Source organism: Nicotiana tomentosiformis, chromosome 1 (assembly GCF_000390325.3).
Source record: "Nicotiana tomentosiformis chromosome 1, ASM39032v3, whole genome shotgun sequence".
Taxonomy (NCBI): domain Eukaryota; kingdom Viridiplantae; phylum Streptophyta; class Magnoliopsida; order Solanales; family Solanaceae; genus Nicotiana; species Nicotiana tomentosiformis.
The window spans coordinates 158,258,434-158,286,112 of NC_090812.1; the positions used below are offsets into that span (position 1 = coordinate 158,258,434).

The 27,679-nt window shown below is 36.9% G+C and overlaps 2 protein-coding genes and 1 long non-coding RNA gene across 4 annotated transcripts in view; all 3 read right to left on the reverse strand.

Annotated features, from left to right (window-relative positions):
* Nucleotides 1–6,671: 6,671 nt before the first annotated feature.
* On the reverse strand, nt 6,672–7,214 carry LOC138904152 (uncharacterized). Its single transcript, XR_011413385.1, has 2 exons — nt 6,767–7,214; nt 6,672–6,736 (listed from the first exon to the last, which is right to left on the reverse strand). It is a non-coding gene; the product is annotated as an uncharacterized lncRNA (long non-coding RNA).
* Nucleotides 7,215–8,759: 1,545 nt separating this feature from the next.
* LOC104088648 (putative disease resistance RPP13-like protein 1) overlaps nt 8,760–27,679 on the reverse strand; it is a 140,136-nt gene continuing 121,216 nt past the window's right edge. Inside the window, exons 3-11 of one of the 2 annotated variants that reach the window (XR_011413391.1) lie at nt 16,178–16,245; nt 15,687–15,937; nt 15,443–15,513; nt 15,167–15,300; nt 15,012–15,082; nt 14,241–14,372; nt 13,625–14,037; nt 13,083–13,313; nt 8,760–12,427 (exon numbers count right to left, since the gene is read on the reverse strand). The gene's annotated coding sequence lies outside the window, so the exon portion shown is untranslated. Of the gene's footprint in view, nt 12,428–13,082; nt 13,314–13,624; nt 14,038–14,240; nt 14,373–15,011; nt 15,083–15,166; nt 15,301–15,442; nt 15,514–15,686; nt 15,938–16,177; nt 16,246–16,980; nt 17,006–27,679 lie in introns of those variants that run through there. The other variant, XM_070192675.1, reaches the window with a different exon arrangement.
* LOC104092742 (putative disease resistance RPP13-like protein 1) overlaps nt 12,403–27,679 on the reverse strand; it is a 99,486-nt gene continuing 84,209 nt past the window's right edge. The window contains exon 8 of the mRNA XM_070192676.1: nt 12,403–13,148. The gene's annotated coding sequence lies outside the window, so the exon portion shown is untranslated. The remainder of the gene's footprint in view (nt 13,149–27,679) is intronic.

Below are 27,679 nucleotides of genomic sequence, written 5' to 3' on the forward strand. Positions count from 1 at the left end.
ATAACAGATAAGGTGACATTTGAAGATGTCAAACAAACTGATGGTGCTTTAAAGCAGGTGGAGTTTGAGGGAAAATTAATTTTTCCAACACAGGGAGAAAACGAGGAAACAATAGAAGATTTTCCCCTGGAAGAAGAGTCAGTGGAAGGGGAGATTCTAACTCAGGAACTCCAACAACAACTTGAATCAATAGCAACCAACAAGCCAAAAAAAATAATAAAGAAACCTGTTCGCCTCATAGAGACGATGGCTTGTGCAGCCTCAATTGTAGCTGATGGTGTTCCTACCACTTATAAAGACGCAATTCAAAGTTCAGAAGAAGATAAGTGGAGGATTTCCATGAATGAAGAAATGCAGTCCCTTCATCAGAATTGCACATGGAAATTGGCCAATCTCCCGAAGGGCAAGAAAGCAATTGGGTGCAAATGGGTATTTGCAAAGAAAGAAGGATTTCCTAACCAAGAAGATGTTCGCTACAAAGCAAGATTGGTGGCCAAAGAGTATGATAAAAAGGAGGGAATTGATTACAATGAGGTGTTTTCTCCAGTCGTGAAACACTCCTCCATTAGAGTTTTGTTGGCTTTGGTAGCACAGCTGAATTTGGAACTAGTTCAGTTAGATGTAAAAACTATATTTTTACATGGAGACTTGGAAGAGGAAATCAATATGACTCAGCCAGAAGGATTCAAAGTTGCCGAAAAGGAAAATACGGTGTGCAAACTTGAAAAATTATTGTATGGATTGAAACAATCTTCTAGACAATGGTACAAACGATTTGACAAGTTTATGTTGCGGCAGAAGTACAGAAGAAGCAAATACGATCATTGTGTATATTTGCGCAAGCTTGAAGATGGATCCTTCGTATATCTTCTCCTATACGTTGATGATATGTTGATAGATTCCAAAAGTCAAGAGGAAATTGAGAAGTTGAAGATTCAACTAAGAAAGGAGTTTGAGATGAAGGATTTAGGTGAGGCGAAGAAAATTCTTGGCATGGAGATAAAAAGAGATAGACATTCAAAGAAGCTCTATCTATCTCAGAAAGAATACTTGAAGAAAGTAATATATCGATTTGGCATGAATGAGAAAACGAAGTCGGTTAGCACTCCTCTTGCTCCTCACTTTAAGTTTAGTGCTACTATGTCGCTGAAGAATGAAGCTGAACGAGAGTATATGTCAAAAGTTCCATATACGAATGCCGTTGGTAGTTTGATATATGCAATAGTTTGCACAAGACCTGATATTTCACATGCTATCGGAGTTGTAAGAAGGTATATGAGCATTGGCAAGCTGTGAAATGGATTCTACGGTATATTTGTAATACTGTAGATGTTGGATTGATTTTTGAGCAGGAAGATAGTCAGTATCTGGTTGGATATTGTGACTCAGATTATGCGGGTGATTTGGACAAACGTAGATCAACTACTGGTTATGTTTTCACTTTTGCAAATACACCAGTTAGTTGAAAGTCTACTTTGCAGTCAACATTTGCTTTGTCTACTACTAAGGCAGAGTACATGGCAATTACGGAGGCAGTAAAGGAGGCAATTTGGCTTCAAGGGTTGCTTAGAGATCTTGGTATTAGTTAAGAAAATATCACACTATTTTGTGATAGTCAGAGTGCTATCCAATTAGCAAAGAACCAAGTTTATCATGCAAGGACGAAGCACATTGATGTTCGATATCACTTTGTACGAGATATTATAGAAGAAGGTGGAGTCATGATGCAGAAAATTCGGACTATAGACAACCCTGCCGATATACTAACAAAAGTAGTGACTGCGATCAAGTTTCAACATTGTTTGAACTTTATCAACATTGTTGAACTTTGAAGATTGGAGTTGAAGACACAATCAAAATTTATCACTAAGAGAAAATTGCAAAAGTGGAATCTTGCCAAGGTGGAGATTTGTTGAATTTTGACAAGATTAATGTGAACTAATGTGAACATTTGAAGCCTCCTTTTAGGAAAACATTGGTAGATGCATTTTTCATGCATTTACATTGCATGTTCACACTTAATATGATGTCATTCATGACATTATTAAGGTCATTTCCCTTCTATAAATAGCAAGAGTTTTGTTCATTTGTAAACATCTCTCACTTGCCTTCTTATCTCCTAAGGCATTTGAATCTTCTTTCTCTCTTGTAGTATTTCACTTGTATTTTTGGAGTGAAATAATTTTGAGTTGATTGTGTCCGAGGACTAGGCAAAAATCAAATTTTGCCGAACCTCGTTAATTTCTGGTGTTCATTTTATTATTGTCTCATTTATTATTTATTAGCTACCTTTAAATATAGTAATTGTGATTTAATCACTCTCTATATATTCGGCTTCCGCAATAGAGGGGGTGTTAAGATTAATTATGTATGTTAGTTAGTTGATCAGTTAGTTAGTTAGGAGTTAGTGGAGTCATTAGTTAGTTAAAAATGCAAGCTGTACAAATTAGTTTGTTAGACGACTTTCATTAGCTCATTTTCTAGCTTAGCTTTCGATTGTATATAGTGGAGGCTCCACTTATTTTTCTTTAGTAATGAATTGAAAAATTCTGGAATATTCTTCTATCCCTTCCTTCGTCATCTTTCTCACTGTGACCTCTCATGGCGTAGAGGTTCAGATCCTCTCACCATTGAAGCTCAATTGAGCTTTGAGTTAGTGTTTCATTGAGAGTTTTGATAGTACAGTTGATAGGTTTAAACATTTATGACGTGTTAAAAAATTTCAGGATAGTAACTGTCACTTCCTCTCCTATAATTGGCCAAGTTTTTTTTTTTAAAGAAATAGGCATTTAGACCATCACATCCTGGAGCTTTCATATCATCAATAACCTCTGCTGTTTGTAACTACGTATTGTTCCTTCCTTCAAGATAGTTGGGTTAATGGCAGGTATTGACTCATCTGCTGATCCTAGAAATGTCTTGTAGAAACCTGTCACTTCCTCCAGTATTTCAGGCTCTGTATGAACTGTTATTCTCTCTGCATTTGTTAGACTTCTCATGCCATTTTGAGAGTATCTATTCTTCATATTTGTAAAAAAACATACTGAATTCAAGTCACCTAGTTTCAACCATTGAACTCTGGACTTCATATTGCGCTCATCCAGTCCGCATTAACAATCCCATAATAATCCAAGGCCCTTATTGTATTCCCAGCAAACTCCTAAGTTTTTCCCATAAGCCCCTTCTATCTTGTATGGTATGCATACCATAAACCGCAGTGAAATTGAACACCAAATTCCTCTAACATTCCATGCAACTATATTCATATTTGAATAAATTGAGAATTTGAAGTCCCCTCATGCCCCTTGTAGCTACATTAATTAGGACCTATAGCTGGACTACTCGACACATGTAATTAATATATTTATTATTCCCTTTCTTATTCTTTACGATATTAACATTGGATCCAACTTCTTGTTTCATTCAATAGTGTTAACTCTAAATTGACAAATTTTTAAACACCATCCAAGATATCCCAAACGAAGCAGCTTGCATCTCAGCTCAGTTGTTAGTATAGAAATAGAGTGAATGTGGGTTCATGTACTTCACCCCAATCGATGAAATGAAAACTATTCACTATTTATTGTCCTTTCAAACAAATAAAAGAAAAAAGATAAAAAATCAAATAAGTGATAAATTGATAAATATATTTATGATTAGCTTCATATAAAACTGATGTTAAAAAGACTTTTTCTCCATGTTGGATCTATTAGCCAAATAGAAAGGAGATATTTGCACAAATGGGGATATTTTTATGCCGCTTTTTAAATATTATCTCCGGTTTAGATATTTGTATAGGGCTGATCATGTTAAGTTTAATGCAAAAAGTCTGGATTAAAATAGTCTTAAGCAATTATAGATGATCAATAAGCAAATCGTCAACACCCTCTAACTCAGCAAACGGGAACATCATTTGTAGTTTTAATAGATAATATTGCTAGTTCCACTAACCACTGGTTACCTCTTTCTCTTTTCTTATATACTTGAAAAATAAGAGTAAAGTTGTAGATAAAACTTTATCCAACATAAAACTAAATAGTCTATGGCAATGGCAGAGATGTTCGTTTTTTCATTTTGCAAAATAAATTAGAGGGTTTAATCATTTAGTCTTTGATGTCATTAGGGGAGACTAGTTTCTAGTTGGAAAAATAATTAACATGTTCTTTCTGTGGAAAAATAATAACGAATTTTTAGGTGGAAAAATAATGAATACGTTATTCCGGTGTCACTAGGGGAGGCATGTTTTTGGGGAGAGATGTGTGAGAAAGAGAGAAAATAGAAAAGATTGGAGCATAAAATCAAAGAATTTTCTATGTTGAAAATCTTGCTATGTTAGGTAATTAAATGCAAATGTCCTTAATAGTGGTAATTAGGCTTCCAATTTTGTATATCCAGGTTAAAAGTTTCTTAAATTTATCCATTGTTTAATTGGAGGTATTAGTTAAAATCATTATTATCTTTTTGTATCAAAATATTGGTATGACTTATTCCATATAGAAGGTGAAATTGTTATCTAGGTTATAATCTTGGCTATAGTCCCAAAATTATGATCTTAGAATATCTTGGTAATGAACCAAACGACCCCTGAGAGAAAGACTTTTTCTATGTAGATTTCTCTATTATTTGAGCTACTTCGTCGAATTTTAGCTAGCTTTGTACTTTTACATGTGATTCTTGTATGAATTTAATTTAGGGAAAAAGGTTGCCAATAAACTTAAAAATGGCTCACATGTGCCACTTGTAAATAGTTGGTCTTGAATGCACATGTCGTACTAATTAGTACTAGATTTTGCCATGTGACATTATCTTAATCTTTTATTACTTACTAGTCATGCTCCTCTCTCACCCCCATTTTAGGAGCGGCATATATGAGTTTTCATCAAGTTCAGTGGCATATTTGAGTTTTTCCTATTTCATATAATACATAACTCTCTTTGTTACAAACTAACTTATGTTAGTTTTCTGTTTATCATTCGATGCATGCATTTAACCTTTTAGAATCATATTCCTATATAAACCTCCGTCTATTCTAATTTATGTAATAAACTTAAATTTTATTTACAAGAGGACAAGTTTGTTCCTTATATTATAATATTATTATTTTTCGTACAAAATCTGTAATCTCTTATTTAATTGGATTATTACTCTAATCCTATTCTATATCATTCAAAATTTTCACGTTATTTATGGCTCTTAAAAAGAACAAAAAAACACATAAAATTTGTTTTTTAAAAAAATGAGACGAACTTAAAAGAAAGTACACTAATGAGGTATAATTTGTGTAGAATTGAGGCATAGTTAGTATTGTTATCGTATAGACAACTATTAACATTCACACAACCTATTAGTGTAAAAACTCCTTTACACTCGTTTGTTAATCTTTTTCATGTTTGTTTATATGTGTTCAACAACTCTTATTGTCCTTATGTCATACATGTGCTTACCATGTACTTACGAAGAAGTATTGCTTCCATCTATAAGCTAAGTAGTAAGAAACACCATATAAGCAACATGCTACAATCTCTAACAAAATTATTCAGCTATCAAATTTGAGTGGCTCGACAATGATAGTTTGATCCAAAATCAATGAATTCAGTTGAACCCTATAAATCCGCCCTAAATCCGGAGCTGAATTGACAACCGGAGTATAGGTCCAACTTGAGGAAAGAAAATAAGAGGCTATTTGAACCTCACTTTCTCTTCTCATTGATATTTAACGTTCTCTCCTCATAATCTTCCCCGTTTCTTGTACATTTTACAGTGCATTTACAGTTTGCTCTAACCGTTAATATCCAAAAGTTCAGATTACTCAATACAGAAAGTCCAATAATTATGCCGTCTTTTGCTTTCCATTGGCCAAACGTAACCAGAGCAGAAAGGCCTAATAGAAAGTCCCTTCTCAGAGTAACTTAAATATCTCTACAACTTTCCCTTCTTAACAACTCAAAAAAACCAGACTGAAAACAAAAGAAAAGGATATGTTAGAAACCATATATTTATTAGGTGGCCACACTGTTGCTCAAACTTCCAAGATAGGCTATACAACTACAAGAAAACAGGTGGTCCTGATCCAGCCATGAACAAATTGATGTTATTCTCATTAAGAGTGAAGTGTCCTAGAAGTTCAAACTTTGATAATTAGGTAAAGTTGAAGTACTCACTAGAACACAAGGAGAAATTAGGAAATCATGTAGGGTTGTGAACAACAAGAAGAAGTCACTCATTTTATTTTAGGGATCAATTAGCAGAAGTATTTTTTGGAAAGGGAACGGAAATGAGGCGCTACTGATGGGGTCTGAACCCTCCACCTCAACTGCGATAGACATGAATCTACTGATGATTTTTTGTGTGTTGTTTTTATTTTTTTTATTTTCTTGGGTTGGTGTGGGTCAAGAGGAGACTCTTTCTCTAGTGATTCTTTGGCATTTGAAATTTGAGTATTATTGTACTGTTTTTCTTATTTTTGTTTTTGTGTATTGAGTAGAAATATGATACTGTGAAACTATTTTTCAGCTTAATGAAGAAAAAGGGAAATGTGATTCTTTTCTACTTTTTGTAGTTTGCTTCATGCCATTTTTCTTCTCTTTTTTTGTTTTTTTTTCTTTTTCTTTTTGGTTGGACACAAGGAAAAATAAGAATGAGTGGCTGTTTGGGCACTAATTATAACAAAGTTGATCAATTGTTATAACCTCTTTGGATTTAGACAGCAGACTAAAAGTTGCATACTGATAGGAAACTTGTAAAGACAAATGAATAGAAAATGAACCACCAATATCATAATGATAAGATTACCAACCAACTAAGAAAGAATGAAAACATTACATATGAATCTTTTTTGCACTGAATTCCGAGGTGAAGTTTTATTTAGAAATTCGACGAGCAAAATGAGATCCTAGGATGAGACACCAGCCTTGATCTTCTGAACAGTAACAACATCAGTCTTGAATGACTTTGCGAGAATCTGATTTATCGACAATAGTAGCAAACAATGTTGTAGAGGAAGTGAAACAGTTCAGCATTCGCGCTACCAATTGCAGAAACAGCTATAGCTGATTTATTCCAATCATAGTTGTATTGATACTGTACTAGTCCTTTTGGAAACAGAAACAAGTCCCCGAGCTTGTTAGTACTGTCCCTCAAACCTGTTGCACAACTTTCACTACCCAACTTGAGGAGACCATTGAAACTTTACTTTCTCTTCTCATTGACATTCAACGTTAAATGTATATAGTGTGAATGAGTCACAACTACTATACCAAAAATTATGACAACCACTAAATAATAAACAAGACAATAAGACAACAATAAAAGAACACCAGAATTTACGAGGTTCGGCCAATTTTGCCTACTTCCTCGAACACAATCAATATTTTATTCCACTCCAAAATTACAAGTGAAATAATACTAAAGAGAGAAGATATAAATGCCTTAAGAAGATAAAAGGCAAATGAGAGGTGTATTTAAATCCTAAACATTAGGCCTCCTTTTATAGGGTGAAATTCCCATTCAAAATTGTCATCCACCGATATGGGACTTTTGACAATTTCAACAAATCTCCACCTTGGCAAAATTCCACATCTTCAATTTTCTCTCAATAACAAATTTTGGTTGTGTCTTCATCTTCAATCTTTAGTGTTCAACAATGTTGATCAAATCCAAACAATGTTGAAACTTGACCGCAGTCACCACTTTTGTCAGCATATCAGCAGGGTTCTCCGTAGTATGAATTTTCTTCACCGTGACTCCACCTTCTTCTATGATTTCTCGTACGAAATGATACCGAACATCAATGTGCTTCGTCCTTGCATGATAAACTTGGTTCTTCGCTAATTGAATAGCACTTTGACTATCACAAAAAATTATAATATTTTTTTGTTCAATACCAAGCTCCTTTAGCAACCCCTGAAGCCAAATTGCCTCCTTCACAGCCTCTGTAATAGCCATGTACTCTGCCTCTGTTGTAGACAAAGCAACTGTTGACTGCAAAGTAGACTTCCAACTAACTGGTGCCTTTGCAAAAGTAAACACATAACCAGTAGTTGACCTTCGTTTGTCCAGATCACCCGCAAAATCTGAGTCACAATATCCAACTACAGACCGATTGCCTTCCTGCTCAAAAACTAACCCAACATCTACAGTACTATGAATATACCGTAGAATCCATTTCACAGCTTGCCAATGCTCCTTTCCTGGATTATGCATATATCTGCTAATAACTCCAACGGCTTGTGAAATGTCAGGTCTCGTACAAACCATTGCATACATCAAGCTACCAACAACATTTGCGTATGGTACCCTTGACATATACTCCTGTTCAGTTTCATCCTTTGGCGACATAGTAGTACTTAGCTTAAAATGGGGAGCAAGTGGCGTACTAATTGGCTTAGTCTTCTTATCTATGCCAAAACGCTTTAGTACTCTCTTCAAATATTCTTTCTGAGATAAACAGAGTTTCTTTGTACGTCTATCTCTTATTATCTCCATGCCAAGAATTTTCTTTGCCTCACCCAGATCCTTCATCTCGAACTCCTCCTTCAGTTGAATCTTCAACTTATCAATTTCTTCCGAATTCTTGGAAGTTATCAACATATCATCAACATATAGGAGAAGATATACAAAGGAACCATCATTAAGTTTGCGCAAATACACACAATGATCGTATTTGCTTCTCTTGTACCCTTGCCGCAACATAAACTTGTCAAATCGCTTGTACCATTGTCTAGAAGATTGTTTCAATCCGTACAACGATTTTTTTCAAGTTTGCATACCATATTTTCTTTTCCAGCAACTTTGAATCCTTCTGGCTGAGTCATGTAGATTTCCTCCTCCAAGTTTCCATGTAAAAACGCAGTTTTTACATCCATCTGAACTAGTTCCAAATCCAACTATGCTACCAAAGCCAACATAATTCTAATGGAGGAATGTTTTACAACTGGAGAAAATATTTCATTGTAATCAATTCCTCCTTTTGAGCATATCCTTTGGCCACCAATCTTGCTTTGTAGCGAACATCTTCTTGGTTAGGAAATCCTTCTTTCTTTGCAAATACCCATTTACACCCAATTGCTTTCTTTCCCTTCGGGAGATTGGCCAATTTCCATATATGATTCTGATGAAGGGACTGCATTTCTTCATTCATGAAAATCCTTCACTTATCTTCTTCTGAACTTTGGATTGCGTCTTTATAAGTGGTAGGAACACCATCAGCTACAATTGAGGTTGCACAAGCAACCGTCTCTATGAGACGAACAGGTTTCGTTATTGTCCTTTTTGGCCTGCTAGTTGCTATTGATTCAAGTTGTTGTCGAGGTTTCTGAGTTGGAATCTCCCTTTCTACTGGCTCTTCTTCCAGAGGGTAATCTTCATGAGTTTCCTCCTCTGCTTCTTGTGTAGGAAAAATAAATTTTCCCTCAAACTCCACCTGTTTTGATGCACCACCAGTTTGTTTGATATCTTCAACTGTCACCTTATCTGTTATGGCAGATTCATCAAAGGTAACATCTCTGCTGAATATAATATTCCTTGTTTCTGGACACCATAAGCGATATCCTTTGACTCCAGAAGTAATCCCCATAAATATAGCCTTCTTTGCTCTCGGATCTAATTTTGACTCTTTCACATGATAGTATGCAATTGAGCCAAACACGTGCAAAGAGTCATAATCTACAGCAGATTTTCTATACCATTTTTCAAATGGTGTCTTGCCATCAATAGCAGCAGATGGTAGACGATTAATGAGGTGGCATGCATATGTAATTGCCTCAGCCCAAAATTTTTTGTCCAAGCCAGCATTGAACAACATACACCGTACCTTCTCCGGTAAAGTCCGGTTCATACGTTCTGCCACTCCATTATGTTGTGGTGTATGTCTGACAGTGAAGTGTCGGACGATACCATCATTTTCACAGACTTTATTGAAATGATCATTTTTGTATTCACCTCCATTGTCTGTGCGAATACACTTGATCCTCCTGCCTGTTTGATTCTCCACCATCGTTTTCCATTTGAGAAAAATTCCCAACACTTCATCTTTCCTCTTCATTGTATACACCCACACTCTTCGGGAAAAATCATCAACAAAGGTTACAAAATAGTGCTTCCCACCCAATGAAGGTGTTTTGGAAGCACCCCAAACATCAGAGTGTACATAATCCAAAATGCCTTTAGTATTATGGATCGCTATACCAAATTTAACCCTTGTCTGTTTCCCTTTGACACAATGCTCGCAAAACTCCAAGTTGCAAGTCTTTACGCCTTTTAACAATCCTTGATTAGATAAAGCTTTCAAGGATTTTCCTCCAGCATGTCCCAAGCGCATGTGCCATAGCCTGGTTGCTTCTGCCTCTTTGTCATCACTAGATGTCACTGTCGCTGTCCCAATAACTGTACTACCACGATAGCCGTACATGTTATTGTTCTTCCGATTGGCTTCATTACCACTAGTGCACCGGAGCATATTCTCATCACTCCATTTTCTGCAATGATTTTGAACCCTTTTGATTCTAGGGCTCTCACAGAGATGAGATTCTTCTTCAAACTCGGTACATATCGAACATCTGTTAATGTTCTGATCATTCCATCATGGCTCCTTAATCTTATTGAACCAATGCCATATGAGGTAAGAGGGCTGTTATCCGCTGTGTGGATGACTCCATATTCTCCTTCTTGAAAATTCACGAACCAGTCCTTGTTGGGACACATATGATAGCTACAAGCCGAGTCCATCAACCATATGTCTGATGATGTTGATAACTCTGTTGTAACTAATGAGAAGTCTGAATCATCACAATCAGCTACATTTGAATCCATAATGGCCTTTCCATTGTTATGTCTGGCCTTATTCTTCAACTTCGGACAGTCTTTCTTCCAGTGCCCCTTTTCTCGACAAAAGGCACATTCATCTTTGCTGGGTCTAGATCTCGACTTGGATCTTCCCTTCTTAGTCCTCGTTTGATTTTGAGGACGACCCCTCACAATTAGTGCTTCTCCTTCTCCGCCATTCTGTTTTTCTCCCTTTCTTTGTTCATAGCTGTACAAAGCCGAACAAACTTCTCTGAGAGAAATTTCGTCATTTCCATGGAGTAGAGTAGTTTCAAGGTGCTCGTACTCATTAGGAAGTGACCCCAACAACATCAATGCCAAGTCACCATCATCAAAAATTGCATCCATATTTTGCAAATCTGTGACCAACTTATTGAAACTGGTGATATGTTCATTCATTGTGGTACCAGGAACATAGGTGAAGCGAAACAGTCTCTTCTTCATGTACAATTTATTTTGACTGTTTTTCTTCAAAAATTTATCCTCCAGTGCTTTTCATAATTTACTTGCAGAAGTTTCCTTTGTGTATGGATATTTCTGCTCTCTAGCAAGGTAGGATCGAATGGTACCGCAAGCAACACGATTGATAATTTTCCAATCTTCTTCTCCAATAACATCTGGCTTCTTTTCTTCAATGGCAAGATCTAGCCCTTGTTGAAAAAGAACATCTAGAACCTCGCCTTGCCACATCCCAAAATGTCCTGACCCGTCAAAAATTTCTACCGCAAATTTCGCATTTGACACAATTCTTGTCATAAGCGAAGATGCCAACGATGACGTATTATTGACACTTGATGTAGATTCTTCTTGTTTACTGTCTCCCATTTTGACACAAATATTATTTAGTAGCTGACGACACAAATCAAGATTATTTCCTTTCTGGTGTGGAAGATCAGACTAAGCTGCAACCACAGAGCATACTCAGACAGAACCTTGACTCAGTTACCAAGATAGATCTTTTCTGATGTGGAAGATCAGACTATGCTGCAACCACAGAGCATACTTAGACAGTACCTTGGCTCTGATACCAATTGTTGCGGAAGCCAAATGTATATAGTGTGAATGAGTCACAACTACTATACCAAAAATTATGACAACCACTAAATAATAAACAAGACAATAAGACAACAATAAAAGAACACCAGAATTTACGAGGTTCGGCCAATTTTGCCTACTTCCTCAGACACAATCAATATTTTATTCCACTCCAAAATTACAAGTGAAATAATACTAAAGAGAGAAAATACAAATGCCTTAAGAAGATAAAAGGCAAATGAGAGGTGTATTTAAATCCTAAACATTAGGCCTCCTTTTATAGGGTGAAATTCCCATTCAAAATTGTCATGCACCGATGTGGGACTTTTGACAATTTCAACACTCTCCTTAGAATCTCCCCCCTTTTCTCGTACATTTTCCAGTGCATTTACAGTTAGCTCTAACCGTTCACGTCCAGAAGTTCAGATTACTCAATACAGAAAGTCCAATAATTATGTCGTCTTTTGCTTTCCATTGGCCAAACGTAACCAGAGCAGAAAGGCCTAATAGAACTCAGAGTAGCTTAAATATCTCAACAGCTTTCCCTTCTCAACAACTCATAAAAACCAAACTGAAAACAAAAGAAAAGGATATGTTAGAACACTTAGCCATTCAGTATTGAACATAATAGCTATACATGAATGATTCCTCTAGACAAGTAATCGACAATCATGGTTTTATCTGACTACGAAAATGATTCCTAAACTTACTGCCAAGTGAAGAAGTTTCAATATGTCAAGGGTGCCAAGCTGCCATTTCATCTGTGATATTACTGGTTTTACGATTAATCAACAACTGAAGTTTTCTCAATTACTCGCGATGTAGCATAGTTTTAATGACATCATGATACACCTATTATCATACTAGCCTTAAATTAATCTCTGATGCAAATCAATGCTGATTTTCAAGTTCGAAGCTGGCACATGAGGCTGACTCAATAAGGGAAAGGAAAAAAACACAAACAGATAAATGAAGTTGGAAGGTGACAACTTAATATCCATTCAACTATGCTCTAGAAATTCAGAAAATGAGAAAATTCATCAGTATTACCTATCAAATGCAGGGTGGTTAGAAACTCAACGATCAAAATGAACAAAGCAATAGGCGATGAAAAAGGTTTGGAGATCTTCATCCATATATTTTGCTTTCCAAGCTTGATGAAGTCTTCTTAAAAGTAATCGGGAAAAAAGTCCCTGATTGTGAAATACAGATTGCATGTTTCCGACCATTCATGCTCTTCCTTGTGATTCCATGAATTGACTGGAGTTTAAGAACAACGAACAGAAAAGCAACTTTGAAACATGAAACATGAACTTAGGGCAATTCCGAGTAGCATATGCTTCCTTGCCTTTCCCCTAGTTCTGAGGTGCCACTCGCAGTTGAGTAATGGAAAGAATTTGAAAGGAACTTCATAATCTCCAACATCAGCTTAATGTTTATATCTTCAATCCAAATCTCTGAATATTCAAAACAAAAAACTGATGTATTAACTACTGTCTAAAGATCCAAATACTGACAACCGCATCAACTTGAAATCAATGCGATATAACACGTGCTTAAATTATGGAAGCAGATATTGGAAGACATTTCAATATCTGAGAAAGTGAGGTTGCATTATTTGAACCCTTTATCTTTGTGCAAGAGACGAAGAATAGGGAACAAAGCTGAGAAAAAAATAGGTGAGGACACGCACTCCACATCAATCCTTAAGGCGAGGACTCGAGCAAACTTCATGTGAATTTCTTACAGGGAACATGCAAAAGTGTACCTGATTGTAATGTTGAGATTGCATATATCTAACCAACTGTACTTGAACAACCCAGCGGCTGGGGAAACAAATAAACATTATGTGACAGGAAAAAACAACCAGTAAACAAACAAGGAGAAGTACATAGAAAGGATATTACAGACGAGTTTACTGACAAAATAGCTTATGTTAATAAGAGGATAGAACTTTAGGTGGCATACCAGATGAGGCGATCATCAATCCAAATGCTGAGGCAGTCTTGCCTTTGCGCAAACATATAGATGCATACTGAAGTGATGGAGAAGGGCAACTCTCCTTGTGTCCCAAGGCAGATGATGGTACAGAGATGGCCACCACTTTACAGCAATCCGACACGATCTGAGTGTGGGCGAGGATATGCACCAGATTTGGCCAATTCACCAAGTGTGCATTGACTACAACAATTACAAACAAATTACAGGTTGGCCAGGTTTTTGGTTTCTACTCTTGGTTTTATATATGCATAAACAAACAAAGAATTGAACACTTTTCTATTGGATGAGCTATACTCGAGGAAATAAATGCAAGATATTTTAAAATTTATATTAGTTTTTGTTCAATATATTTTCAATGTAATTACTGAAGTACACAAATTCACCATGTGTCCGTGACGTTGAGACGGGCATTTCACATAATTAAGACTGAATCTTGACAACTCTCTGCCCAGCTTTTCCTTCCCATGTTAAGCAACAACATCTGATCAGACAATCTTCATACCGATGCCAAAATCCTAGACAAGAAAATAGAGAAGTATACAAAAGTTATTCAGATGATAATACTCTAATGAAAAAATATTAAGCTGCTTGTCAGCATGCCTAAGATTCTCATTTTTCCTTTTTCTTTTACATTAATTACTTCTACCTAGGGGTATTAAATTACGAGGAGAGAGCTTATATTCGTTAACTTGGTGTGAATAAGAGATAGTATGTGTTTTTCATGTCCAAAGCTAAAATTGAAGGCAAAATTGAAGATAGAAAAGCAAGACAGAAAAAAGAAGTAGAAGATCAGAAAGTGACTGGAGAATTGGAGATCAGAAACAGGGAAACAAAGGGACTAAATAAATTTCACGACATAAATAAATGATGCACAACAGTCCAAAAGAATTAAAAAAAATTAATGAAAAAGCCAAAGAAGTTTTAATAAATAAATATAACAATATTTATTTGGAGAATCTCTTACCTTGATAATATCTTTGAGTCCCATCAACATTGAAATTTGATATGAGAAATCTTTAATCGTAGAAGCGTCAAACAAAATGTTGTTCCGTGTAAGATCTTCCATGTGATTACATTTTGCTATTAATTCCAGCCTATACTACGTCTTTTCTTTTCTTACAATGATAAAAATTTCTGTAGTTGCAACATATTACCTTTTTTTGTCATCTTTCATCCTGATATAAAAATGCTTCCTCGGCTTCATAGTGACAATAGACGCTACACACTGCTCAACAATATTTCATAAAGGGAAAGAATCAACAAACGAAAAAAAGAAAAAAACAGAATTAACTTAGATCAGTTAGAACACCTTCGTTTTAATCATTACAGGTATTTCTCATCGACTCTTATGATGGAAATATGAGCAATTTTTGGCCAGTAATCCCCCTTGTCAAATTCTAGACGTGGTTTGAGCTGAAACTTCAGGCATCACATCTTCTCCTTCTGCAAAAGAAAGAAGTTAGATTCAAATATCATCATTTTGTACCAGCACGCAGAATTGCAATAACTGGACCATACACTGCTTGAATGATTGTACACAAAAGCATAGAATGGGAAATAAATTTTGAAGAAAAAGCAATATTACCTCAGAAATTGTAAGCTTTATATCGTTTCAGTTTTTTCACCTATCAAGTTGATAAATCGTGTTACTAATGCCTGTCAAAACAACCATTCATGTTATACAAGAGGTGACGGGAGAGTATAAATAGGCGAATGAAGGGACTAATAATTTTTGCAACAGAAATAAATGGTGCATAGCAGTTTAAAATATTATAAAAGACAAGCAATTAATAAACAAGCCAAGAGAAGACTTGAAAATTAATAGGCACCATTTCCTCGAGAATCACTTATTTATCTTGCTCGCTATATGAGTTCATTATCAACCGAGTAGTGGGATTGAGCAATCGGTGGCCACTCCTCCATTTACTCAATTTCAAGACGCAGTTGGAGCAGTATATGACCATCAATTGTAAACTTCAGCTAAAAACTGAAAGAGCCTTCCAAGAGAAAACGACATTGTATCGTTGCCAAATCACTCCCAAAATAGAGCACAGTGACTGATCATACTGTTTTCAAAATCCTGATAAAATAGAAGAAAAAAGAAAAGTTGTTCTTAATTTGCCATTATACCATTCTAGAGATGATTTTTTCCCAACATACATACAAAACTGAAAAATTGGTAGTTAAGAGCACTAGGTGATATAACTGATACTAGCAAATGACTAGTCATTTTAATTGTTGTTCAAACATTGCATAGTATTTGCTTCTCAGACTGATGAAGAACAGTATTACTGTCAAATTCCAAACAAAAGAGAAGTACCTATTTTTCTCATCTAACGCAGCCTGAAGATGATTCCCCGGCTTCATAGTGGCAATATAAGCTCCACACTGCTCCACAAGATTTAACAAAGAAAAAGAATTAACAAAACAAGCGTAGAGAAGTAACAAAAAATAAAAGCTACTGAAAAAGAAAAGAATAACTTACACTGACGGATACTCACCATGTGTTCATGAAATTGAGAGGGACATTTCACATAAGAATGATCCTTTGACAGCTAACCTTAAATTTCATTTCGAGCAAAGATGCTTCCTCGGCTTCACAGTGCAAATAGACGCTACACACTGCTCAACAAGATATAACGAATAAAAGGAATTAACACGCAAGCAAAGGTAAGTAGTAAAAAATTGAAAAACAACTACAGAAGGATGAATCATTCTTCTTAATCAAGAGAAGAAGATCACGTTGTTCATGGTCGGGTTTTAACTGGAAAAGAGTACAAATACTTACTGATTCATTAGAGAGACTCTTAGAAAAAATGGTTTTCATTCGTCAAACATTGCATTTGTGATCTGTTATGATATGTTGGAAAGTAAACCTGGAAGTGGTGCAATCAAGAGTAAATCTTTAAGCAGAAGATTTTGTTACAACAAATAAATCTTAATCGAGTGAAGCCTTAAAACTACTGCCATCAAATATATGCAGATTAATCCACAGTAGAGAAAGAATTACTCGAAGCAAATCAAGTTGAGGTCATTGCCTATTCAATAGAGAATATCAGCACAACTTTCCTTTCACCAACTGAGTAAGGAGTTGTAATAGCTTAAATATTTTCAAGAAATGACTCGTATTGGCAATAGACTCTTCACACTGCTCAACAAGATTTCTAACAAAGGAAAAGAATTAACAGAAAAGCAAAGAGAAGTAACGAAAAATAAAAAGCTACTTGAAAAGAAAATAATGGCAAATAATATCTCGTGGAATCAAAACAGAATTCCTTTCAACTTTAAGAAAATCACAACAAATAATCAAAGGCAATTGCGGCAATAAATCAATATCAACAAGGGCACTCCCGAGGTACCGCCTCGTAGTCCCAAATCATAAATAAATTCACAATATCTCATTTTCTTATCTCACCACGGGAGCATTCACAATTTATTTTAAAGAAAAATAATTTCCCGAAATAGCATCCCGCGTTTTAGCAATGCTTATCACACCACATCTAGTAATTCCCCCTACTAGCCACGCGTATTAAGCCACTCTTATCTCAACGCATGCATTTCAATACCCAGACCTTATACCACCGCATGCATATCAACATCACAATATATCACAATTTGGACCTCAAGTGCTCAAATAATTTAACTTGCCAAAATACTTCAACAACAATATTTTTCCACAATAAAGAGCTCACGGCTCATGCCGACATAAATTATCAATAATATTTTTCCACAATAAAGAGCTCACGGCTCCATCACAATGAGTACGAAAATCTTACAAAATATTCAGGAATAAATAACTCAGCAAAATAATATTTCGAAATCTTTAATACGTTGCTTCAGTACCAAATTTAAAAATGTCAAATACTTCATATTAATAATATTGAATTTAAAGAAAATCAACTTCAAATAATGCACAAAATAAAAGAAATCAAGTTTCAACTAAACAGGTAAACCAATTAGCAGAAAAAGGTCAAGTAACTTTAAAATAGAAATATTAAATCAATGATGAAGAATATATTAGAATAAAATAGATTAATTAATGCGCAACAGTGACCTACACAATTTAAAAACATAATCTTTCACATTTAGCCCGTGTACACACTCGTCACCTCATGTACATGACTTTCAACACATTATAATTTATCACTTCAATACCAATCATAGGGGAGATTTTCCTATACAAGGTTAGACAAGCCACTTACATCGACTTGCTCCAATTTAATCAAGTAGTATTTTTTTCCTCGATTTTACGACTCCGATAGAATCGAACCTAGTTATAATTAATTCAATACAGTCAACAAAAATTATAGGAATCAATTTCATAAGAAAATACTACATTTTTCAATAAAATTCGAAATTAGCTCAAAAATCGACAGTTGGGCCCACGTCTCGGAATCCGGCGAAACTCACAGAATCCGACAACCCATTAATTATGAGTCTAACCATACCAGTTTCACTCAAATTCGACTCCGAATCGACACCGAAATCCCAAAAATTCGTTTCTATGAGATTTCTAAATGTTTCTCAAAATTTCAATCTCAAAGCATTATTTAAATGGTGAAAACAATGATATATTCGTGTATATTGACCAAATTCGAGTTAGATTCACTTACCCCATTGTTTTTCCTTGAAAATATATTAAAATCGCCTCTCTTCAAGCTCCAATTCGTCAAATATGGCAAATGGGACGAAGTCCCCTGTTTTATAACTTACAGATCTGTCGAGGCTGCCTTCGATCTTGGACCTTGATCATGTGCCTCGGTCCTGGGGCTCGATCATGGACCTCGGTCATGTACCCCGATTTTGATAGATAAAGGAAAAACCAGATCAGCCAAAAAAGACCAGCAAACTCAACTTCAATAGTCTCCCAACTTCAATTCTTGATCTGTTAACCATCCGAAACTCACTTGAGGCCCCGGGGGCCTCAACCAAATACACAAATAAATCCTAAAATATCATACAAACTTATTTGAAATAACAAATCGCATCAAACAACGCTAAAATCACAAATCACACCCAATTCAAGTTTAATGAAACTTAAGAATTTCCAACTTCTACATTCGATGTCGAAACCTATCAAATCAAGTCCGATTGACCACTAATTTTGTACACAAGTCGTAAATGACATAACGGAGCTATAAAAGTTTTTGGAACTGGATTTCAACCTCGATATCAAAAAGTCAACTCCCCGGTCAAACTTCCAAACTTAAATTCCTATTTTAGCCATTTCAAGCCTAATTTCCATACGGACTTCCAAATAAAATTTCGATCACGCTCCTAAGTCCAAAATCACCATATAGAGCGGTTGGAATCATCAAAATTCTATTCTGGTGTCGTTTGGACAATATTCGACATCCGGTCACTATTTGACTTATGCTTTTAAAACCTTTAATATTTTATCAAAATTGCATATCTCGGGCTAGGGACCTCGGAATTTGATTCTGGGCATACGCCCAAGTCCCAAATCACGATACGGACCTATCAAAACTGTCAAAATACTGATCCGAGTCCATTTGCTTAAAATGTTGACCAAAGTCTACTCAGTTGAGTTTTAAATCTCTAATTCACATTTTAATCCATTTTCACATAAAAACTTTCTGAAAAATTTTACGGACTGCGCACGCAAGTCGAGTAATGATAAATAGTGCTTTTCGAGGTCTTAGAATACATAATTAATTATTAACTTTAAAAATGATATTTTGGGTCATCACATTCTCCACCTCTAAAATAAACGTTCGTCCTCGAACGGAGTTAGAAAAAGTACCTGAGCTGGTGAATAAGTGTGGATAACAGTTGCGCATATCATGCTCGGTCTCCCAAGTCACCTCCTCGACCGGATGACCCCCTCCACTGAACCTTCACGGAAGCAATGTTCTTTCACCTCAACTTTCGAACCTACCAATCTAAAATAGCCACTGGTTTCTCAACATAAGATAGATCTTTGCCCAACTGAACCGAACTGAAGTCTAACACATGAGACGAATCACCGTGATATTTCCGAAGCATAAAAACATGGAATACCAGGTGAATTGTAGAGAGACTAGGTGGTAGTACAAGTCTGTAAGCCACCTCTCCAACTCTCTCAAGAATCTCAAAAGGTCCAATATACCTAGGCTCAAATTGCCCTTCTTCCCGAACCTCATCACCCCTTCATAGGCGAAACCCGGAGCAGGACCCGTTCACCAACCATGAATGAAATATCACGAACCTTCCGATCCGAATAACTCTTCTGTCTAGATTGAGCTGTACGAAGTCGATCTTGAATCAACTTAACCTTTTCCAGGGCATCCTGAACCAAGTATGTACCCAATAGCCTAGCCTTGCCCGATTCGAACCAACCCACTGGAGACCGACACCTCCTACCATACAAGGACTCATACAGAGCCATATGAATGCTCGATTAGTAACTGTTGTTGTAAGCAAACTCAGCAAGTGGTAAGAACTGGTCCCAAGCACTCCCAAAATCTATCACACACGCACGAGGCATATCCTCCAGTATCTGAATAGTGCACGTGAGCACGCGATTTTTTGCCCGACGGAAAATACTCCTATAACTTTAAAATATGTTTTTCTAATTATTTTAATTTTTATAGAATTTTTAGGAATTTCTTGTTAATTGTTGCTTGCATTTAGTTGCGTATTTAACATTTTAAAATCATGAAAAAAATACCAAAAATATCTAAAACATTTCATGCATAGCATTTTAGGTCTTAATTGAATTTAGGATTTAATTACATAAGTTAATTGCGTTATTAAATAAAAAATCAAAAAAATATTGTTCATTTTTACATTTTAGCTTTTAGTTTTAAAATTAGTAATTTTATTTCTTTAGTTTTAAGTTAATTAATTATTTAAGCAGTAGACATAGATAATTAAGTTTAATTCTATAAATTAGTCTAAGTTAGGACTTAATTAGAATTTTTAATTAATTTTGAAGATTTTTTTTTTTAAAGAAAGAAAGCAAAGAAAAGAAAAGAGGCCCTTTTTAGCCTTAAAATCGGACTGGGCCAAAAGCTCTCAATGGCCCAAATACCCCACAAATCGCCTAGCCCAACTCTTTAAGCATGCCTGACTCGCCGACCAAACCCATTAACCCACCCTAATTTCCCCTTTAATCTTAGCCACTCATCCCACTCAGATCCAATGGCCCCAGTTAATTCCCTCACCCCAAATATAAACCAAATCTTAACCTAATTCCTAACAACCCTAATTCCCCCACCAGCCGCACCCTTTCTTCACCAAATGCCTTTGCCCGCCTCAACGCCACCCAATTCCCCACATGATCCATTCCTCATCTCCTTTCTCCACGCCACTCTAATCCTAACGGATTTCTGACAAGAAACAGAATTATTCCTTTCGGATTTTACGCTTTCTCTTTCTTTCTCTTTCAGATTCATTTTTTGTTTGGTGATATAGGAAAACTGTGGGGCGTAGGATCAAGTTACATTCGATCTACTCCCTACATCTGTCTTATCTCGTCAATTTAGGGATTTTTGAGAGCAGGGGAAGAAGATTGGAGAGGGCCATACAAATTGAAGAACTATATTATTATTTTTTTTGTTTTGTATTTTTTTTTTTTTGGAATTTAAACTAAACTGTTAAAACAAAATTCAAAAAAATAAAGAGAAGTCCTTTTCTGAAACTCTAATTTTCCCCAAAAAACTTTTGTTCTCCGTTCTTCTTCCTTCTCCTTTAAACCTCTGCCCTTTTGTGTTTCTTCTCCTTTATAAAAAACAAAAATAATAATAATATAGTTCTTCAATTTCTCCTTCGACTTGGTTTCTTCATTGGCTTTACTTTGGATTTCGGGTGTCAAGTATGGAATTCGATTTCTCGCGTATTCTAAAAGTCAGATATATTATTCAATCTCTCGGAGTTGAAAGATTTCTCGCATGATTGCTAAATTTGAATGCCGATTCGAAATGGTTCTTGGTGATTATAGGTCCATCATTTAGTTAGGCTGCTAAGTTTGAGATTGTTCGAGCTTAAGGACTGGTGTGTCACTTGTATATACTGCAGAACTTTGTTTCGTTTTTCTTTATCCTTGAGCATGCAATTTTAGTGATTGGTGACTTTGATGCTATTTGTTAGTTTGTTATCAATTGAGCCTAATGAATTAGGGGTATTTAGCGCATGTCATATTTATTTTGAGTTCAGGGGAGTCATTTTCTTTTTGTACTAATGGTATTAGTCTCCACCGTTTTGTGAGTTCAAGTGTTCTGTTAAATATTTTCTTAATGGGTTTAAAGTGCCAATTAGTTCAGATATGTTTGGCTTTAATAGGAGGCATTGAACTATGTGTGGAATTGGGTCGATAGTGGTGCCAATTATTTAGTTTACTAGCCCCTCTATGTGTCATGACCTAATGTTCTTCTTTGAATACATCTGAGGATTTTTAGAAGTCCATGGCGTGAATGGCATTCGAAAAGGATTGTTGTGGGGTTTTATTTTTATGACACTGATTGAAGTAATTTCCTCTTGGAGAATTCATTAGGATGAACTTAGCTTTAAAGTTCGGTCATATCGTGTAGTTTGGGTAATTCGTTGTTTGTTAATAAATTTCAAGATTAGCTTTCTTTATTCTTTTAGTATTCTTTTGTGTTCCTGATGCTTTGGTAGAAGTTTTGAATGGTTATTGGGCCGTGGGTGCGGGGAATGACCAAAGCCCATTAGTAATTAATAGTTCTCATATTTTAGGATTGAGTTTGGTCAAATGCATTAAATAAGAAGTTTAAAAGGGAATGAGCATGAAACATCTTTTAGTAAAAGTACTCTATACTCACGAGCCTTTTCACACACAATCACCGAATTTATACAACTAATAAATAATCGTAGCAATGCTTTAGGCGCGCATTTAATCGACTGTCGTAATTGTGTACACGTTCGCGTGACATGATCATGATTTCCCAAAAATAAATCAAACTATGCGTTCACGCAACTTTGGCCAACAATCTTAATATTAATAAAGCGGGACTAATTATGTACACGTACGCGTGACATGATTTTAGCGCACCGAATAAAACGGATTCACACACATGTGATCCGTTTCAAAGATAAATCCATAAGCGCCATATCTAAAAGTGATAAAGGGTAAAATGCACATAGGTTCTGAAACACGTAATTTAATAATTTAATTATGCCATGTATGATTAAAGCGACCGTGCTAAAACCACGGAATCAGGGAGTGCCTAACACCTTCTCCCAGATTAACAGAATTCCTTACTCGGTCTTCTGGTTTCGCAGACTTTAAACAGAGTCAAAATTCCTCGATTTGGGATTTAAAATAAACCGGTGACTTGGGACACCAATAAAATATCCCAAGTGGCGACTTTGATTACACAAATAATCCCATTTCGACTAATGTTACTTTAATTGGAAAAACTCCCCTATCCTCTCGGAAAAAAGGAGGTGTGACAGCTCTGGCGACTCTATTGGGGATAGGGACCCAGAATCTCTGGTTCAGGGTTCAAGAATTCGAGCTTGTTGTTGTGATTTTTACTTGGCTTTATCGATGGTTATTTCTGTATTTGTGGGCCTAATGTGCTAATTGCCGCTCAATTACCGCATTAATATTATTTGAACTGTATTAAATTGTCTTCTTACGCCTCCCTTCTGAGTCTTCTAAAAATATGGTACACACGTACTCGTGGCTCACTTTTCTGTTAGAGGTCATGCCAAATAAGACGAGGATGGATCAGCCACTAGGCCGGGTAGACTTTCGTTCTCCCGGTACGTCGCTCCCACTTCGGCTCAAGTTGTCCGCTTGGGTAAGTCATGTCTAGAACACACCCCTAGGTTTAAACCTAGAATAACATAGCCTTATGCCGGGTCCCTAGTAGGAACGTTTGTTTGCATCATGTGCATTTGACTTAGGGGACTCAACACAGGAGTTGGGTCCGTCTAGGACAGGTGTACCCGAAATAAAGGCCATCCTGATGCATCTTACCTGCTATGTGTGCATTTATTTCAACTTATTTGTTGACCGGTTAAGAAAATAAAAGAAAAACCAAGAGTGAGGTAGGATAAAAAATTCACCCGGTTCTGAAAATCCAGGTATTTGAAAATGCCTCGAAACTTTTCCAAAATTTTTGAAAAAAAGAGAGAAAATGCATTTCAAAAAATGAAAGTAAATCAATATCATGCTCTTCCAATAATGTCAAAACTGACCGAACTACGCGGGTCTGATGCTCACCGGATGTGAGATACGTAGGCAAACCTCATCGGTACCGACCCTAATTTTTCCAACCAAATAAATAAAGTATGCCTATTGGTCAAAAATAAAACCGACCCAGTTTCGGTTAAGTCTTGCGCCATTTTGCCGGAATAGCCTTAGAATATTTTTAAATTGCCGAAGGGCTAGTCTCGCCAAGAACGGACATGTCTGTCAATAAGGCATCACTTTTTTCATAAAGTTCCTTACCTCGGCCTCAAAACTTTATTTGAAAGTGGGAAGGGGCCATTATTGCAAAGATAACCATTTTGGCCAACGCTGCACAAATAGTCACCTTCACGTGATTTTCCTTGAATTTTTTTTTTTTTTTTGCAAAAAAGGTCCGTTGGTCTGTCTTCCGAACTAGAGTCAACCCTAACCCTGACCATTCACAGGTACAAAATGAACACTGTCCAGAACCCACCGTTAAATATTATAGAGCAGGCTCCACTGCAGCTTCAAATGTGGTGGTATGACTTGGATAAAGATGGTCAAGACTGGGTAGTAGAACATTTGGGTGCTCCCACGGATATTATGTAGGTCAAGCCTCGGATTGATCTGATCAAGGCTTTAGTGCCCTTCTGGGATCCCGTTCATAATGTTTTTCGCTTCTCGGACTTTGAGCTCACTCCCACCCTCGAGGAAATAGCAGGATATACTGGTTTCGGCCGGGATTTGAGGAAACAGCAACTTATATTCCTAAGGCCTCCCTCTGTGCGCCGATTCTTCGATATTTTGAACATCAGTAAACAAATAAGGAAGAACAGTGTAAACGATGGATGTTGCTCTTTCTACTTCCTGTACTCCAGGTATGGACATCCAAATGGGTTTAAAACGCATGAAAAGGGGTTGAACAACAAGCAAAGCAAAGATACTTGCAAAATTCATCGTCGCTTTGCCTTTATAGTGGCATTCCTAGGCATCATGGTCTTCCCGAATGAAAAAGGGACGATTGATATCCGTATGGCTAGAATTGCACAAGTCCTAACTACCAAAGAAGATCACACACTTGCTCCACTTATATTGTCGGATATCTATCAGGCGTTAACACGGTGCAAGTCTGGGGCGACATTCTTTGAAGGTTGCAATATCCTTCTACAAATGTGGTTAATTGAACATCTTCGCCATCATCCGAAATTTATAAGCTATGGACCAAGTAAGAGCAACTTCATTGAGAGTTATGAGGAGAGGGTAAAAGATTACAACTCTCAAGAAGGGGTTGATGCTTGGATCGCCGACTTGAGAACTTTAAAGGCGAATCAGATTGAGTGGACTTTAGGATGGCTCCGAGTGAGGGAAGTCATACACATGACAACCACAAAGAACTATTTGTTATTGATGGTCTTGAGAAGTGTCCAACCATATGCACCGCAAAGGGTTCTAAGAAAATTGGGAAGATATCAAGTGGTGCCTGAGGATGAAGATTTGAGTGTCCAAGTTATTGAGCTACACCCCGAAGCCTCACTTCCCGAGGCTTTAATCCAACAAATATGGAATGGTTGTCGATACTTAAAAGAGGACACCCAAGTTCCCGATCTCGCAAGAGGAGAAGTAGATCCAAGCTATGCCACATGGTTCGAAAGAAGAAACTGTATTAATGACAAACCAGAGCCCGAGCCTGAAAGGGCCGCCAAAAGGCCTCATATTCAGGCTTTTGATGACAAAGACCGAGAGCGTTTGGCCTGGGGAGGAAAGGAAAAGAAATATCAAGCCACCATCCATGACTTAGAGGAAAAGTTGAGGAACCTTGCATTTGAGAATGACTTATAGGCACAGGTAACCGAAGGTGAAAAGAGAAAATTGACCCGAGAGAACGAGGAGCTCCGAGCCCAACTCCGGGACATGAGGATAGCCGCCGAAACACCTGTAAGGAGCGAAAGAGATGAAAAACTCATCGGCAACTTAAGGATAAAGGTGCATGACTATGCGGCTGACTTGACAAAGGCCGAAAGAGACTTGTTAAATGCTCAAGCAAAGTTGGCCAAAGGTGCAGAAGAACAAGCCATATTAGCCCACCAGTTGAAGCAGAAATATGGCAAAGAAGTAGCTATTTTACACAAAAAGTTGGTTGCCCTTGAGAATGAAATGGTCAAGCAAACAAAGGATTTCAAGGCAGAAAGAGAGCATTGCTACGCATTGATTTATCAATTACAAGAAAGCATGCAGCAGTTACAAGACCAAAACAACACAGATGCAAAAGTGTTGGAGGCTCGGGCCCAGCAGATTGGACGTTTACTTCAAGAAAAGGGTGTCATCAGAATGAGGATTAAAGAGATAGTTGATTATGTTGTAATGAAATGCCATGAATGTGAAAACATGACCAGGTCTATGTTTTTTGCTTCTGTGATGACATTTGTTCGCCAGGTAATGGTTGACCTAGACCACCTTCAAGAAGATATTGCCCGTAGGCCCGTGCGGAGACCGGCCGATGTCCCGCAGGCCCCCGGAGTACCAGTGGAGGCTCTTATGTATTTTTGATTGTTCAGTTTTTGAGTCTGTATTTTACTTTTTAACGAGTTTTATTCGTCTTTGTCAAGGTTGTGTATTGCTTTATTTCGAGTCTGTAGATTTTCTTTTGTAGTTATCACTACTTTTAAGTCCTTGTTATAGAAAATCCAAAAAGATGTCTTTTATTAATGAAATATTGAACCCCCCCCCCCCCCCAAAAAAAATCCTTCTTTCCTTTTGCATTTATATCCCTGAACTACGTAATGATCTGATTCATGCGGCGTCATGATACGTAGGCAATCCCCATAGGATTCGATCATAGTCATGAAAGAAAATAGAGAAAAGAAAAAAAGAGAGAGAGGAAAAGAAAAAGGGAGGGAAGAAAGAAAAGAGGGACCAAACAAAAGAAGAAAAAAATGAGAATGAGAATTAAAAGAGCGAAACACAGCAAAAGGAGAGAGAAAAAAATCAGGATTTGAAAATTTGAGAAAAGAGCCGGGATGAAACACATAAGCCGTCGCAAAGCATTTAGAAACGTTTAACTGCTCAGGTGCATTGCATCCCCAATATGCGATTCTCTATCTGTTAAATACTTCAAAACTGACCATGTTATTGGGTGTGCATAAAAAGACAGGTTCTGTTTAGGTGGTTAGTTTGTTGGCATCCTGGCAAGTCACCCCTATAATACTAGATCAAAGCGCAAGGCAGTCATGACTAGCAAAGAGTCGGACACGGGTGTTGTCGACCCGCCGAGGGAGATTGTAGAATCAGAGTCTGAATTGAAAGAGGAGGTCCACAGGTTGAAGCATCAAATGGCTGAAATGTATCAAGCCTGGATCAGGGGGCATCCTCCACCTTCATTTCTCGCTAACTACACAGAAAATCCCGCTTTCATCCCACCACTGACACAAGCCTAGAATCCCACTACCGTTGATCTTCCCCCTCAGCATGCACCGGGTTTTACCCCTTTCCACCACTACCCCGGCACCTCGTCCCAAACTTTCCATGCTCCACAGCCAAAACAACTGCATACCCGGCTCCGACATCTGCTCCTATTTTCGTAGCCCCTCCGCGAGCTACCCTCCACCGATCTTCTAGTGAACCCGCGTTCCAAGCTCCAGATACCCAATATTATGCTCCGTAACCAACTTTCAAAGTCACGGA